The 17860-nt window shown below is 47.1% G+C and overlaps 1 protein-coding gene across 10 annotated transcripts in view; it reads right to left on the bottom strand.

Annotated features, from left to right (window-relative positions):
• TMEM229B (transmembrane protein 229B) overlaps positions 1 to 17543 on the bottom strand; it is a 43086-nt gene extending 25543 nt beyond the window's left edge. For 2 of the 10 annotated variants that reach the window (XR_001412026.1, XM_014942002.1), the window contains exons 1-2: positions 15215 to 15333; positions 4217 to 4386 (exon numbers count right to left, since the gene is read on the bottom strand). The gene's annotated coding sequence lies outside the window, so the exon portion shown is untranslated. Of the gene's footprint in view, positions 1 to 4216; positions 4387 to 4534; positions 6755 to 6785; positions 6907 to 6967; positions 7090 to 7720; positions 7776 to 9457; positions 9588 to 10241; positions 10261 to 14010; positions 14030 to 15214; positions 15334 to 17405 lie in introns of those variants that run through there. The other 8 variants (XM_014942003.1, XM_014942005.1, XM_014942004.1 and 5 more) reach the window with 8 other exon arrangements.
• Between the last annotated feature and the right edge of the window lie 317 nt (positions 17544 to 17860).

The following is a 17860-nucleotide window of genomic DNA, read 5'->3' as shown; positions in this document are numbered from 1 at the left end:
TCCATCAGCTGAGATGCTGAAAAATTCTGCACTCCAACTTAGTTTGAAAGTGAGATTTAAAGGCTCTAAAATTCAACGACTCAGTCATAAGCAGCTCTCTCCATATGCAAAAATTCCCCAAAGGTGTTTTGACTATTAAAACACTCTCAAAATGCCCATTAAAATAAACCCTGATTTAATGTCACATACAGCCCATTTCTGTGGCCTAGAAGTGAGGCGATGGCCATGAACAGCAAGAAGTACACCTCTCCAAGTTTCACAGCACACCCCGAAAGAGTTAGGCATAGGTTTCTTGATCAGTGCATGTTCCAAATTGGTGTGGGTGAGCAGAGAGTTGCAGGCATCAGTGTTGTGGGATGTGTGTGTATGTACAGATGAGAGAAAGCAAAGGATACGTGTCAGCCTGGTGCAGCAAGAACCATGGCATTACGACAGTTTGCTGCACTGTTTCAGGGTAGGACAGCAGACAAAAGAGAAATAAGCCATAATGGAGCTGAATTTCCCAACATCCACATATTCAGGTAACATAGCAAGCATAACTCATGAACATGCAGTTGCATTTTCAGACATTTCCATGTTTGATGTACATTTACATTTCCCTGGCAGGAGAACTGAATACTCATAGCCTTCAAGTGTGATTGCAGTGAGGGCGAAGCTCAACCGTACAAAAGCTTCCACAGCTACATCACTATGGAAACCACAAATCCACCGCCTGCTCTGTTTGTCTACTTCTTTCACCGATTTAAAGTGGAAGTATTCTACTTCATCATTTCCTCACTTCTGTCAAGACCACAGGAGGACAAACACATTTTACCTGCTTCAGGACAAACCCTTTCTTCCTTGAGAGCCCCCTTTATTAAACCTGCCCCACCTCTCAACCCAGCTGGGCAATCTGTCCCCCAGGATGCTTCCACCACTTCTTTCAGTGAGGACTCAAACACAGTCTGGGATTTTATCTTAGCCTCCACAGCTTCCCTAGGCTTCTGGACTAGGACAGCTCCAAAGGTAGCTCTCTCTAGGCCAAATCCAGCTAGCTGGCATAATGAGAAGATGACTGTTCTGGAAACAAGTCTTGTCTTGACTGAAATACCATTCACTTTCTTTCCTCAAAGCTTTTTAAGAACATTTGAAGTGCTCTCAAAACAGGGTAGGGCACATTACAAGACAGCTGTAAATCATAGAATCATAGGATGGTCCAGGCCAGAAGGGACCTCCAAAGGTCATCTAGTGTGGCCTCCCCGCAGTCAGCAGGGACACCCCCAACTAGACCAGGTTGCCCAGGGCCTCATTAAGCCTCACCTTGAATAAATCCAGGGATGGGGCCTCAACCACCTCCCTGGGCAACCTGTTCCAGTGCTCCACCACCCTCACAGTAAAGAACTTGTTCCTAATCTCCAACCTAAATCTGCTCCCCTCCAACTTAAGCAATTGCCCCTCCTCCTGTCACTGCAGGTCTTTGTAAACAGGCTCTCCCCAGCCCTCCTGTAGGCCCCCTTCAGGTACTGGAAGGCTGCTATTAGGTCTCCCCAGAGCCTCCTCTTCTCCAGGCTGAACAACCCCAGCTCCCTCAGCCTGTCAAGGGTTAAACTTTTACTGTAAGAAGTCCATCATTTCTGCAGCAGTTGCTAGTTGCAGACAGCTGTTCCTACACTAAAAGTCTGAGTATCTCTCAGCAAAAGCCTAATACCAAGAGCAACTCAGGAAGATACAGAAGGAAAATGGCTAAAAATGCTCAGCAGCCTACAATATGGCATGCATGGCACAGCCCAGGTACATAAAATGGCTGAAGGAATCTTCACGCCAATCAGCAGGAGGAAAAAAAAAAAGAGAGTAAAAAACCCTCCACATTCAAGTATGTGCATTTTATGCTGAGGAACTGCTTCTGAACAAACCTTCTGAACAAACCTTCTCTTACACTGGCCACCTCTTACCTGAGCTCAGAGCAGTTCATGGAAGAATCAGAGGGGAGTTTAGTCTCTGCTGCCTCGTAAGTTCTCAGTGAGTCTCAACTTCAGCTGCCAATCAAGAACCATTACACAAACAAATGCCCACTAGTAAACAAGTTGAAAAAAACTTACATATTTCACAGACATTCCCAAATAACCATTTAAATACAACCCTCTCCACTGAAGCACTCTGCACGAAGAGAAAAATCCTGTCTGTGCTGAGAGAACTTTTAGCAGATGACGCTTTGGCATCTCAGCAGACAGAGCTAGGAACAAACTGACATAGTGTAAGTTCTCCAGCAAATCCCAAAGCAATGCTACACAAAAGGCACAGCCTCCCACCTCCCTTTTACAAAATGGACCAGAGCTGTCAGTGCTTCCATCTTGATCCTAACTCATTGCCCTCACCTCACAGCCAGCTCCAGGCTGTCTTTACCAAACACGTCCCAGGTTCCTTGGCGGTACAAGAGCTCCTACCAACAGCCCACAGAACAATCAAAGGTTACTTCTGCGTCCTCAAAGATGCCAGAACAACAACGCACAAGCAGCTTCATGGAGGACAAGCTGAACTGAGTGGTGATCACAGTCTGCAGGGTTGTATGGACGTGGTTTTGGAAGCAGACTGTCTGCTGGAGATGTGGACAGATATCCTGAACAGCCTGAGTGGATGGAACATACAGGAGGTATTGGAGGAATGAATAATTCATAGTCTTGTTCTGCTGCCAATGGATCTATGTTTTCTTGTGCCCATATGGAGCTCAGTTTTTGTTTTAACAGTAATAGGAGACGTCTGCACTTTCTTTGATGGTTCTTGAGGGCAGGTGATAAGCAGCGTTTGCTCTGCTCGCAGCAATAGTACCATACACCAGAGCGCTTGCCAGACACAGCTTTCTTCAGAAGTACTCATGGCTGCATCGTTGACAAAATGGCTGGACTCATTCCAAGGCTCAGTCCATCACCAGCAGCCTCCCCGGGAAGCTGCTGACACTTGCTTTGTCATAACCTTGCAGCACTGGTCTGGACTTTACTGCTCAGTATATGACACCGACCAACTGAAGCCCTGTATTGAGATACACAATGAGCAGGATCCTTCAGAGCTCAAGGCCGCCGCTGACCCTGCTTACCCACAGTTAGCACTGCCACAATTAAGTCTACTGCTTTCCTTCAGGTGCTGACTGGGTCTGCTCCCCAGTCCCAGAGAGGCACAGGGTCTATCAGAGCAAAAATACCTAACAGAAGTGGGACAACAGAATACAATAGCACAGGATCTCTTGGCCACTACCATTAAGAGAGGGTAATGAAACCCCTGAGATGGGATAGGCAGAGAGAGGAAGATGCTACACAAATCTGAATTTCATATATGTAGCACCTACATATTCAAAGCGAGTTCCCAGTTAGAGATAAAGTACTGTGCATGACCTACCCATGAAACCTTATCCGCAATAAGGAAATACAATAGGGAAAACAATACTGTAGCCTGAACTGCTGCAAGCTGTATCAGAGCACCTGTGCTTATCTTCCTGTCCGGGCACCTCACCACACACTGCAGACACACAGAGCGCTCTGAAGATGCTGCAGGGTCTGGAAACTGTCGTTCTGGTCCCACAATGTCCAGTCCATCTACCAGTATCAATATAAAGTTTCACTCCAGGATATAAATCACCCTTCCAATTTGATAGTATTTTACATCCACTCCACAAGCGTCACAGACTGCCACAGATACAGGAGAGCGAGCAAGATGAGCCTAAAAAGATTAGTAGAGTAACACACTGGTGAATCAGATCCACAGACTGCACTGCTCGTTAGGGCCAGGAATAGATTCCTCATCATCCAACTCACACCTGTGCTTTTAACACCGGAGAGAGCAACCCTCTGCACTTTACCTACTGCTCTGGTTTAGCTCACAGATACTGTTCCACTGTCCTGATTGTTTTAAACTACCTAAGGTTATCAGAGTGTGAGGTTTTAAAGAGACAATAACACTGGAATAAGTTTGGCAATGTAAATTACGAGCAATCAGAACACTGACTCAAAGCAGACAGAAATCAAGGGCAATGTGTACGAACGGTGATCTTTCTTACGCTTCTGGAAAGCAACTTGCAGTTTGAACCAGTGGAAATAACTCCACATCTTGACCATCCTTTATGCACTCTACATGTTTAAATTTCAAAGGTCCCATCTACAACGCAGTCAGTGCTGTACTCAGAGAACTGCTTTGGTTTTCTGGTCTACGAGTGCACCCCCGCTGGTCTTAACCTCCAGCCCCTTACCTTTTCCGGGGAGGAATCCTGGAGCTCTCCCACTTTTCGGTCAGCTCCTGGTTCACAGCATCCGCGGGTCAATCGAGTTGCCTCCAGCAGGTCCAAGCCGTTTCAGACACCAGCTGTTTTCAGACCAGGTGCGTGTGACCGACAGCTAATACACCAACCAGACAGCTTTCCTAAACCAAAGAAGTACAGTTTCAGCTTAGTGAAGTGCAGTACAAGACAGGCTTTAAACACAGGAAGAACTCTATGTATGGAGAGCTTAGCTCTGGTACATTGGGCGCTGTAGGACCTGACTTCTTCAGAGCCCCAGGCAGCCTGTACCTGCTCCTCACCCAGGGCGGCTCCCTGGCAGCTGCCTCTCCTCTGGTGAGGCTGAGCCTTCTGTCTCTTCCCTGTCCTCCTGGATCCCGGCCACAGCAAACACACAGAGCAGCTTCACTGGAGCCAGTGACCAAAGGTTCCTCACTCTACCATCTGAGCCAAGAGCTTGGTTAACCCTTGAAGGGTCTACCAGAAAGTGTTTTACTTCTATTTTCCTGGCTGATACCCCAGTTTTTGAAGCAATCCTCACTGCTCGCTCCTTTTCCTCCCCATCCTCCCTCTCCTAATGTTGCCTCCCTATCTCCTCCACCTCCTCTACTCCTCTCTTCTCCAATCACATTTCTCCCTTCCTCACTCCGGGACAGAGCGTGGCCTTCATAAGCAAGTCCTTGCCACTGCCACCCACGTGCCACCCCAGCCTGTTCCTGAGGTCACTGTCACTGCCTCTTCCCCTGGCTCTGGTGACCCAACTGCCTTTCCCCTCCGTGTTGGGCTGCGTGACCCGAGCAAGCAGAGCCCATCACCTTGGGCTATACTGCTCTTTCTCTTCAAGCGCTCACGTTTAGGATGCCACGCTCCCGGTTTTCCCAGAAGTCACACCTCAAGGTGCCAGCTCCAACACACAAATATCTAACATCGTACTGGCGTCAGCCTCACAGATCTTACACTCCGAGGGCTTGTCTATACATAGCATTTTTCTGGATTAGTTGCATGTGAAGAAGTTACAGAGCAAGAAGAGTGTCAGACTGTGTAACAAATGGGATCTTCACAGTATCCTAATGAATCACAGAGATTTTGAACACCAAAGTCCAACAGGAATTCCAGAGGCATGCTTTCCTTAAAAAACAAAATCAACCTACACTGTTTTTATTTAGATAACACTAAACAACAAAAACACTCCACTTAAAAATGCAGATTAAATAACTAATCCTCACCCAACAAAACCTTCCCACCAAGATTAACAGAGTGATGAATAGCATAAAACCACTAATTAAATCAATGTAACATGGGTATTACAGAGACACATTTAGCACCTTCTGCCTATGAACTGAGGCTTGCATCTATTGAGAAATAATTTAACAGCTAGGTATTTGTACATCAAATTGGGAAAGAACTCGGTCATTAGCTAGCTCTGGTATAAATTATTGTAAAATGTATGTTACTGAAAATTAGTTGCATGTGTTCTATTTTCATTGTATGTATTTTGTCACAGTTGGATATAGGTTTCTACTGAACTATTTATCAGATGCACACAAACAAATTTTTATAAAGCATTTCCCTAGAATCGCAACGCTGAGAACACTTTTCTTCAGTCAGATCTGTAATTTGCTTTGTAAAGGAGCGAGGAACAAAACCACACAAAACAAATAACTGCAACGTACTCCCAACTTCTTCACTGCACCAGTTAGAACATTACAAAAGGCTTCAAGCCAACCTAACTTTAGGGCAACACAGTCCCGCTCAATTCAGCCCCTTCCCTGGCACCAGCACAGGCCACCCACGGGGCACCACAGCAAGGGAGACTAAGGAACTCATCAGCCCTTTCAGTGCTACCCCCAAAAAGCCTGTTGGTTCTCAGCCATATCACCTTCCTTGATCTGGTTCACCAGCAGGAAGAAGTTCCTTTTTCACAAAAATCTTCCCTTCTGTGAACTTAAAAGTGCTGAAGAAACCATTCCCTTAGTTACACATGTATCTACACTTGGAAGAAAGCGCTGACGAAACTCTTCATTAGCAAAGACTGTGTTACAACACACATGAGCAGACAGGTAGAGCTGAAGGTAAAGGTCTGACCTTAAAGCTCATATGGTTAATACAACGCTTAAGCTGTTCAGAAAAGGGGATTTGGTTTGTGGTGGTTTTTTTTTTTTTTGTAGATAAATGAACCTTCTGTGTTGAAATACTCAAGATTAAAAAGGTGTAATGTTTGTAGGGGAAAAAACATAAAGCCAACAACAGTGGTATGAGCATTCAACTACGTATACAGAAACAGTTAAAAATCCACAATCAGGCCAGATCCAGGCTTCCCTGTCACTGCTGTAAAACAGCACTTGCCCATACTCTGAACATTCCTCTAACACAGACACCAACATTCCTGGTGTCAGCAGGCTGAAGACCACACGTTAGCATAATTTAGCACCAGCATTCATCAAACAAGAATACAAAGAACAAGCAAACAAAAAAGAAAGCAAATTCCTAATCAGGAACTGGTTACTTACGCGTTCCTTCAACTGTCTATTTTAGTACTTACGCTTCTTCACGATTTCAAGAGTGCTCCAAAAAAAGAAAGCTTGGGTCTGTGCATCTTTCTGGTGATAAACTGTCCTACCAACAGAGTCGCAATGCTGTTCAGTGACTTATCTGGGATTCTCCTGGGAAGAAAGTGGCAAATTTGGAAACAGAAAGCAAGCACTTGTCTTTTGAGAAGCTCACCCTGGTCTGACGAGACTTGCACAGAGGATGATGCCGATTTCACTTTCTACTGAAGACCCACCATGCCTTGCCCTGCTGCCTTTCGAACCTGCACGCAGACCAGCTGGGATCTGAACATCAACCTTGTAGACAGAGTACAAAACATGGTAGGTGTGGCGGAATTTCCTTCCCAGAAGGACTGAATTACCCCAGAGAGATACCTAGGGCATGCATTGCTCTACAGTCCCCACCTCCTGAAAAGGAAGTCCTTTTCTTCTGGAACAACAACAACAAAATTGCAAAAACAACTCCAAAAGGCAAAAACTTGCAGGAAAACAAATGATCTCCAAGGTTCAGTGCATCCTTCCCCAGATATCTCTAGGTCAATCCCCTGTCTCTACTGAAAGCTTCTGGCAAAGCCTGGAGAACCACATTGGACCTCCAGAGTTTCAGATTTCTTTAAAAAGCCATGCCACCACCCAACAGCTGAAGAGGCTTGGGCAGATGCCCACACCCCCACGCAACTACAGTATCTGCAAAAGCTTCTGTGGCCATTTATCGCCAAAAGCAGAAATGCCTTGAGAATAACTGCCAAGAGTCTTTATTTTTTGTTGCTGTTATCCTGCAATCTGTCTGTTACCAAAAAAAAAAAGCCAAAAAAAAACCCCCACAAAAAAAAGGCAACAAAACACAAAACAAAACTCGGGTTTCAAACAAACACACAATTAAATGCCCTTGTGCTGCTAGATCTGTCTTGTATTATCAGACTCTTACCTACTTTTTGTCCACATACACACTCCGCCCTGGTTATGTTCCTTCCACTCTGTTCCTGTTAAGGCAATGAAAACGAACCAGCTGGCTTTACACTCAGGTTTTTAAGGCATTACCTGGGCTCTCAACATTTTGAGGCCAACTGGCCACAGTGAGCGCTTAAGATTCCTCACACCTTGACACGCATCCCTGCCATCTACATTTTAACACGAACCTCTTGCCCATTTTCTTATTTTTCATGTCCCAAGAATGGGCTACAGACTACCTTCCATAAGCTAGTGAACCATCAAAGACCCACACAGTTATTTTCTTATATACATTTACATACACTTCATTATTCTAAAGAGCTCATCTAGCTTTTTTTTTTCCCCCTGTCAATTTCAGGTTCTGTGAAGACATTTCTCTGAAACTGGGGTTAAATCTGACCTTGCAATATGGCAGGGTAAGCAGGAGGTGAGTTAAAAAGGAGCAACTCTTACAAAACTCCACCTACACTTACTTTATGAAGAAGTACAGAACACATGTTACATCATGAAAGGAAACTCATTGGCTTTTTGGTAATTGAAGGCAGGGTACCGTTGCCTAGCAACTTATCTGATTACCATTTTTTCAAGTATCACATGCACACTTAGATATGTTGCATAATAATGTCTCACTTTTATGCTGCCTAACCCAATGGAAAAAAAAAAAAAGGGGGGGGGGTACAAAAATTAATGCCTTTAGTCTCTTTTCTGGCAAAAGAGAAAGTACAAGATAGTAGCTCAAAAACAGGTTGAAACATTATTATTCCTGAATTTTATTCCTGCCTTTTCCTGGCTTGCTGAATGTGCTTATACAAGCATTTTATTTTATCTACTTGTCTGCAAAATGACACTAATAATACCAGCCTCACAGAGACACACTGAAAATTCATTAAGAACAGAGAGATTCTCAGATGAAAGACGCAGTGGAAGTGCTGGTGTTAGCACTTACAGCTTTTTAGTACTCCAAATGCTGCTAAGCTCTGGTCCAAAGCATAGCAAATTTTAATCATTGTCATGACATTGTCCAGTCCTTGTTTCTCAAACAAGGATCTCAAACCACGAAAACTACATTTCTCCCATCAGAATGTGACAGTTTCCTGTCTTCTGCATCTCACAAAGCTGGGAACAGAAAAAAGAAAACAAAAAAGCACACACCCCTTGCACCCCAGACAGATGGTAGCGTACCCCCGCTTGATACTGGAGCATTATTGCAGTGCTTGGAGCTCATACCGTGAAAATCAGAGGTGAATCAGAACATGTGCATACATGACATTTTTAGACAGCAACATGCTGTACTTGCTGATCTGCTCTTTGAAACACTAATTACATTCTAGCTAATCTATGAAAGAATTAAGTGTTCAGTTGCCTTTATGGTGAGCAGTAATACCTGATAATACCAGCATTAAACTGAGGCATTGTTTCCAAAGGGATAAAATTATCTAACAGGATAAGTGGAGTTTTTGCACATCCACAAGTTATATGCTAATATAATATAATATACTGCCTACTTTATATATGCACCTGAGTCTCCCATTGCACAGAACACGCTCAGCTGCCCAGAGCACCCCCGATACCGTGCTAGCCTGTCAGCTGAAGTGACTGAAGCTGATGTTTTGGAAACTCAGTCTCTCATCTCCATGGTAAAGCATCAACCGGCAAAAGAAAACTGAAAGCAACAACAGCCAAGCTCTACATTGCTAAGGAATCGTGACATTACCTTCACGGCGGCTCCTCTCTTCCTGGTAGACATCAGAGCATTTCTATAAACTCTGCCCTACATCCTGCAGCTCTTGTGCAAGACCACTTCCAATTAGAAGCTTAATTGCAAGATCTGCCTAGGAAAGAACTGCTGGATCAAAATAAACCAAATCACATGATATCTATCATGCCACTAGGGGAAACTATATACACATCTTGAAAACACCAGAAATCACAAAAAGAAATAACTCTCCCTCTAGAACTTACTGGAAGCATCCTTACCAAATACAAAGAAAATACATGGGCCAAAGAGCGCCCCATGGATTAAGCAAGCCCGGCTTGGCTAGTTTGGTTGGCGGGAGAGGGAAACAGCCACGTACACCACTATCATCAGGCACTCTCTGCAGCAAGCAGCGAGAAACCACTCTACTTAGAGCTCTGTGCAGACACAGTCCCAGACAAGGCTTCTCAGCCCAGATTAGGCTGGTGGAACCAAATGAGTTTGACTGTCATCAGGGTGAAAAAAAACCCCACAAAACAGACTCCCTGTTCCCAGAAGGCACTTAGCAGCACACACAGCACTATGCCACAGCTACCCAACGCTAAAGAGAGAGCTTCCTCCTTCAGAAATACTTTGTCGTCTCCTTCATGCTCCTGGCAGAGTCAAGGAGAAGGGGACAGAAAGATGCTTTGCAGAAGTCCTTCACATAGGCTACCTTCAATACATGGCGCACCTGAGAGCAAAGATCCAGCAAGGAAGGAGTCAAACAGCAGCTTCACCACTCTGTGCTATCAACACTTACCTAATGACTACTAATGCTTGGATCTTATGCAATGAAGGCAGGACAGCAAGCACTTGTGGTCGGGAAGATTCCCCCTAGTTGTCTAATCCAGCTTTGCCAGAAGCCTGTGAGGGCGGGGGAGTTTTGAAATAAGGATGTGGCAAACTCTCGTGTGCTGACACTAATAAAAATCCAGAACAAAAGAAAGGGTAACATAAAACCCTTCTCTCTTTCATACAATGATTAGATACCTCAGAACTAGTAAATGATAGGTGTTCTCATTCAGATATGCCTACAAACAAATCTCTACAGCAATCTCACTTTTATTTAGCCTCTAAGGCCATGTTAAAGAGCAGCATGCACCTGTAAATACATGTGGTTTACACTTGCTGTAGCTGGGCTGCGAGGTGCTCGGGCTCTGGCTGGCACTAGACATTATTGGGTGTATCGTTTACAACCAGGAATGTAGCACTCTGACTAACCAGAAAGAGCACGTTGTTCCCAATTGGCACAGATGTGGGTAATCTGCTCCTGCGGAGCCAAAGCCTTTGCCCAGCCTGGCTTTCTTTCAGGAATCTTTCTGGTTGCCTGCACAACCACCTTACCCAGGAGCTCAGAAACCATCTGGATACTCCCCCCTCACGTACCGTCACCAAAACGTGACAAGCAGACCAGTTTATTTCTGACGTACGAGGCAAACCAGCCCTCTGCTCCCCCACCCAGTCTGCACTGAGCCGGCAGAGCTAGGAGCAACCACCGCGGTCAGGAGATAAGAGTCACCAGAGAATACCGAAATACATACAGGAAGCGGATCTGAGAAGTAAAAGGGGATCATTTACAAACCCACACCAGCAAGCCACAGGCAGATAATACCTTCTATGTTGGAAAACATTAACGACCTAGAAGATCAATCTTCTTTCAGAAGTAAGGAAAAATGCCACACCTCATCCTTCACAGCAGGCACATTTTATTTGGGAAGAGAACTCCCACTCGTATTGTTCAACTTCACATCTTTCCCCCCAGATCCAACCCAGGATCACCTTTGTTGGACACTGCTTCATTTGTAGCTACACAGGAACAGGCAGGACAGAAGGGACCACAGAGAAGTTTGCTCAGGTGCCATTTCCCCATCTGCAGGACACAGCTCTGGCATCTGAAAGCTTGCCAAGATACTGCAACTGCCCGTGGAGGTGGGCAGCGCTTCCCACAGAAGGAAGGTGAGGAATGGGAACAGAGGCTTTTCCTGCCTCCTGCCGACAGACAATTTCTCTGAGTAATTGACCCATTTTGTACAGAATAATTAGCCCACGGGAATGAAGCACTGCTGCCCTTTAATTAGTCATGTTGTTACCTCTCCAGTCTTAACATGTAATAGCAGGCTGCCTAAGACTCAAAAAAGAAACAAAACAAAACAACAAAACAACTTAATTTCATTTTCTTAATCATGGCATTTATTAAAGGCAATCTAGAAACAAAGAATGCTAAGGTACAATTGTCAACGATAAAGTTTCCCATTACTTCTATGATTTCATCATCAGAACAAGCAGGTCTTGTTCATGCCACTACCCTTTAAACCTCCTCAGTATATTAGGCTTCTCTTTTTTTAGGAGCTTTTTCAGGGTACTTACCCTTCATATTCCATGAAGAAAAGCTTCTTTCCACTGTCAGAAAGTTTAAGACCAGAAAGGATTTGGTTGGACTTGATGATCTTTAAGATCTTTTCCAACATAAATGACTATGACTCTTTGCCTAAAATCCAGTAAAACCTCTTCCATATCACGATTTGTTAAAATTTTGTGCAGTTTCTTCAACAGAGCTCAGTAACTTGGGTAAGGACAGAAGTCCTTTAGTCTAAGGAGATTAGATTTGCATACCATGAACAAAGAGCACAAGAAATCACGCCACAGCCAGCGTGGCAACTCCAAAACTAGCAAAGGACTGTTTCAATGAGTCCCACACAGATGACCCTTAGTGCCCAATCCCAAACTGAGGAAAAAGAAAAGCTACCACAGAGTCTGGGGCCAGACTTCGTCACTAAAATTCTAAGGACACAAACAAGACTTGCCATCAAAGCACATGATGACAGCAAAAAGATGGGGGGGTTCCCCCCTACCCCTTCCCGGGAAGAGTGCACAGTCACCTCTCCCTCTCCCCAGACCACCTCCTTCCTGGCATGCTCTGCCCTGGATTGTGGCTCTTTTCTAATGCATCAGAGGAAGGCAGAAAACTAAATTCATCTGGCTAATGACGCCACCAGAGGAAATACCCTTCCTGGACACAATGCAGTGACTGCCGGCAACCCTGAAGCACTTGGGCTGAGTAAAATCATTGTCTTAACCCAACATGCAGGTTATTACAAGCACATTTAGGACACTGCAAAACAACTCCTCATCTCCAGAGCTCTTGATGTGTGGGAGTAAGTACATCCACAAATTACAAGGCCAAAGGGGTCCCTACATCTCCACTCCTTGGGACTCCTCCAAGATGCTGAATTAAAGTATAGATCAGAAAAAAAAAAATAAAAAAATCAATCTCTCAATTTAAAGGCTCCAAACACTGCTGAGTCCATCACCTTACCCAAAAACCTCTTCTTGTCTTACACTCCAAGTCAGGAACCTGCATCTTTCTTCAAGGTTAAATTTGCCTTTCACTCCTCGGCACCACATCACGTTATGACACTGTCAGCAAAACCGCAGAGTCCTCGCTATCAGGTGCCATTTCCTTATGCAGAGATGTAGGTTACTCTCAACCCACACGATGGGATAAGCTATCCACAACTCTTGTTTTAGCCCCCCCTTGACCGTTTCTGCAAACCACCATGGGATCTTGCCACAAGAATGCCAAGGTTTGAACTCTCCCGATGAAGCAGCTCGTTTTCTGCCTCCTCCATCACCCCTCAGTAGAATGGGAAGAGCAAGCCTGACCAAGGCTGGGGACCTGCTGCCAGTGCCTTGGCAAGGGGACATTTCACAGCCATAAGCAGTACTACCTCAACACCTGCTTACCCCTTCCACCAGACTGTACTACATCCTTTTTCAATACCCCTGTGGTCAGCAGACCTCAAAATGTTTCACAGACGTTGAATAAGCTGCTTTTAACACTTCTGTTGACCTTTGTTTAGGAAGCTGCTACAGCTACTGGTTAAACCAAATGATTTGGAGTTAACTCTTGTGGTTCACATCTGCCTGTGAAATGCCACCTTTCTGTACCTCAGTTTCCCATTCTACAAAGAGGGGGACACCCAACTTCTTCAGTGGGAGTCTCAACACGGAACTATGACATATGCAGACATACGCACAAAGACCCTCAGGGAGAAAATACCTACTTTGAAATTAAGTGAACAATCTTAATTTATCCACAGTAACAAGCTGCGTGTTGTCACCACACACAGCAAAATTGACATCCCTGCATGGAAGAGGTCATACCTTCTCACTAGGACTAGGCACCGGGATTCAGGAAGGATCTTCAGGATGTGCCATGGGCATCAGAGGGCCTTACAGATTTCCTACAGGGCTTTCCTCCATGCTGGCTGAAAGCAGCTATAGGCATTAATGATCCCGTGCCAGTAAGTGTTCCTCTTCTGTTTTCTAATAATTTTATGCAAGTTTTTATTTTCAGTACTTCCTATTTAGCACCAAAGAGTAGCTAGCCCCATCTCTAACCGATGCAGTACATACATCAATGTATTTGCATTTCCTGGAAGCCACAGAACAGAGTTCTTGGGCAATCTATTCTTGCAAATCCCCAACGCACACAGTTCTAGCAGGCACCGAGTTCTTACCACTCTCACCTGTGAAAAATTCAGCTCCTGCAGGGACTGCTTTTTCCTCAGAATTAAAGAGGGAAGCAGGACAAACCTGTCAGATAAATGATGTCAGAGAACAATACAAAATACTTAATCTGTCAGAGTTTTACTGCTTCTGCTATGTAATTAGGAGTCTTAACAAGTTTGTACTTGGACCAGCAATGCCAAAAGCGCTCTAGGAAGCCCCAGCGCAGATGCGAGGGTTGGGCCAGCATCCCTGCTCCTGAGCATCCTAGAGACTACTTTCAAATTCCTAGCGCAAAGGATGGAAGGCAGAAGGAATCAGATTTTCCATTTTGCCAAAATTCAGCCATTCCGAATATTTTTCCATACCAAAAACGGAACAAGAGCAAACATCTTGAGACTATTTTTTTTTTTTTAAAAAAGAAAAGGAAAAACTCTCATTTTCAGCTGATGGCAATATCCGGGTCCCTGACCTCCGAGCATTACACACGCGAGTAATTCACAAGGCTGCAGAGAAGTCAGAGAAAGGCTCACAGAAAGGCTCACAGCCAGCCCCCACCTCCCGGCTCTGCTCTGCAAACGCTGGGCTGCTTCACTTCTATTTCTCCTTTCCTGGAATAAAGTTTTAGCCAAATCAACACAGAAAGATACTTCAAAACACCTCGGTTTTGTCCAAAAAACGGGCACTTCGCAGTGAAAAGCGGCTCTAATCTCAACAACTCTTCCACCCCGCTCCCCCCTCAGCGCCCCCCGGCCGGGCCGAGGGTTCCCCGGCAAAACCCCCGCTCGCCCGGGGGACGCCGCTCCCTCAGGCCGCGCCGCTCGGCCCCGCTCCCCGGGAGGGGGCGACACCCCGCGCCCGGGCCCCGCCGGCGGGGGGAGGCTGGCTCTCCGCCGCCCGGCCACCGACGCCCGCCTTTGTCTCGTTGAGGCCGGCGCCCGCCCCGGCTTCCCTCAGCGCCCGGCGGGAAGCGCCGCCGCAGCCCCCGGCGGAGGCACGGCCCTCCCGCCGCCAGAAAGCGAAACCAACGGCGCCGGCCCCCGCTTTCCGCCCCGGGCAGCGCATCCCCCGTCGCTCGGCTGCGGGGAGGCCGCCGCGCACCTACCGGCGGGGCGGGCGCGGCGGCGATGGGCCGCGGGCAGGTGCCGGTGCCGCGCCTCGGCCGCCATCCCCCCCCTCCTCCTCCCTCCGCCCTCCCGGCCGCGCTTCAGCTCATCGCCTCACCGGGGTCCATGGGTGCCCTGCGGCCGGCGACGGCGGGAGGTGAAGTGTGCCAGTGACACTCGCCCGTAGTATGGATGCGGTTGCAATCTGCACATGCTCGCTTCCGACAGCCGGCCTGCCCCGCCACCTTCCCTTAACTCTTTCCCTACTGCCCCGCACTTGCCTCCCCAACGACAAGGCGCCGGCGGGGCCGGCTCCCGCAGCCTCCCCCCGGGGCGCCGGTCACCGCGCCCTCCCGCGGAGGTGTGGGGCCTTCGGCAGCCGGGGCGGGGGGCACCGGCCGGGTGGCTCTTCCCCCCCCCGAGGCCTACCGGGGCCGGAACGGGGGAAAGCGCCTAAACCTGGCCGGGGGGTGGGCGGGGAGGAGGCCCCTCCCCGGAGCACCGGACCCCGCCGGTGTGTGCTCAGGTGTGTGGCGGGAACACCCTGCCCAAAAAGCACCTGAGGAGCCTGGAGGTGTTTACTCTTGGCGACGCTTCTGGGCTGGTGAGCCCGTGGTACGGGTTCCTCAAATTTACTCTTTTAAAAGCAATCCGTAACAAAAAACAAGCGAAGAGCCAAGCAGCGGAGGGGTGCGACCCCCCCCTGGGCCTGCTGTTGGAGCTGGGCGCTGACAGGACGTCCCCGCGGCGCAGGAAACCCAGCACGGCCACCAAAGGAAATATTTGTCTGCCGCTTCGCTGTTAAAAAAGCGAAACACAATCGCTGCAAGAAGTGTTTTTCCACCCAGAAGGATCTCTTCAGATCCAGAGAGCTGCCTGAGGAAGAGGAGTAGGAAAATAAATTTACAGTATAGGTAGTAAAATAAATAAAAATCACTTCTCTTTCTACATTAACTCTTCAGCAGCACGGCAGCATGGGCCAAAAATGCTTTTCTGGTAGGATTGGAAATCAGGAGATCACAATCCTCAACCATTGAGTTCACAAGCAAACAAATGACCCCTCCGGCTTCTCTCTGGAACGTGGAAGTAAGAGCAGCTCTCTGCAATAAGGATTAATTAGCTAGTTAATGCCTCTGAAGTGCCTTACAGTCTTCAGACAAAAGTGAGGGAGATTTTCAGTTTTGTTCCTTTGGAGAGAGAAATCACAGCATGTAAAAGGGTAACCTCGAGTGACACAAACTCAGAAGTGGCCGTAGATCCTGAGCCCAGAGACCTGTGTTTAAGCAACGCCCTGCCTTTCTTAATTACCTATGGACTTTGGACTCTGCTCTTCCCAGGCCCCTGAGACAGTCTGCAGTGGCTTTCTCACAGGCACCAGATCTCCTGTTGGCTCCTGCCTTCTGTAGTACCAGAAATGATGAGCTAATGTTTTTAGCAGAATAAGGATGTTTTTGTGACCTCTGCCCAGTGACTCAGCGTTTCGGGTATCAATAATAAATGGTCCCAGTGATGAGGCAGCATCGTGCAGGCCCCGAGGCAATTATCAGGAAAGGATTCTCAAGATGTCTGGCCACAGGGACTCCCCCAGGGGCAGGTGATTCCTCTGGAGAGGCGGCTCCCTGTGCCCCAAAGCTGCGGGGACACAATCCCAAAAACGTGGTGGCTTTGCGTAGCTGTGGGTAACCCCGGGGTGCCCGGGTTGCCGGCCAGCGTTCCCCTCGGCGAGCAGACCGCTGTGGCTGCTCCGGAGGATGCCACAATGCAGCAAACCAGCCTGTCACCGCGTCACCTGATCGCACAATGGCACTGCCAGAGCCCGAGTATCGGAAAAAAGATGGAGCGTTTTAAAGGGGAAATGGAGAAAAAGGCACAGCTAGCCCTGCCCCGGCAGCCGAGCTGTGCGAGCGAGGGCAGCGCTGCGTGGGCTGGTGACCTCAGGCTGGATGAAAAAAAAAAAAAAAAGAAAACCCAGATTGTTTTATATATATTTCAACAGAGCTGAGAAGGAAAATGCTAAGATAGCTAAGGCATCTGTGGTGTTCTAAGAAGCACCTTTAAAATACCGTATCCGATTAGGCAGCTACAAGAGGACAGCAGCCTCACGCAGTGCTCATGTATTTATTGTGAAATAGCATCCTTTAGAAAGTACTGAGGACCGTGCTAAAGACATAGTCGAGAGAGAGCGTGAGAGAGATCATTTCGCAGTATGAGGCAGCATGAACATTTCACAGCATGAGAGGAGAGAATGCCTTACAAGGAGCAGAGGAAAGGTCAAAGAGAAAGGAAGAAGAGAGCCAAGAGATACTCACCTATGAGAAGGAGAAATCAACAGCCAGAGACAGACCGGAAAAAATGGGAGGCACATGTAGGGAATACATAAATCTGTATTCTCCTGCCTAGTCACAGCAAGCAGAGAGAGGAAGGAGGAGGTGAGGAGAAAGGAGAGGGCTCCCAGAATGAGAAGGGAGGAAGGAGGAGGCAGTGAGACAGGGGTGAGGGGAATGAAGACAAACACTCTACTGTGCTGAGGGGACAGGCAGGAGGGAGAAATGTCAGAGCAAGCACCTGGTGGTGGTGCTGTACACCTGAGAGCTTGTTCAGCTCTCCTCAGCTGCATTAGCTGGTCCAGAAAAGCTGTTATTTTTCTGTCCAGCCTTGTTTCTTTCAGCCTGAGCTAGTAATGGCAGAGAAAAAAAAAAAAAAAAAACAAAACAAAACCAAAAACAGAACGAAGTTGAGATTATAATATGGTGAAAGTGGTAGT

This window comes from Calidris pugnax, unplaced genomic scaffold (genome assembly GCF_001431845.1).
Source record: "Calidris pugnax isolate Ruff unplaced genomic scaffold, ASM143184v1 scaffold56, whole genome shotgun sequence".
NCBI lineage: Eukaryota > Metazoa > Chordata > Aves > Charadriiformes > Scolopacidae > Calidris > Calidris pugnax.
The sequence above is the reverse complement of the archived record's forward strand: the minus strand, read 5'-3'. Positions and strand labels throughout refer to the sequence as shown.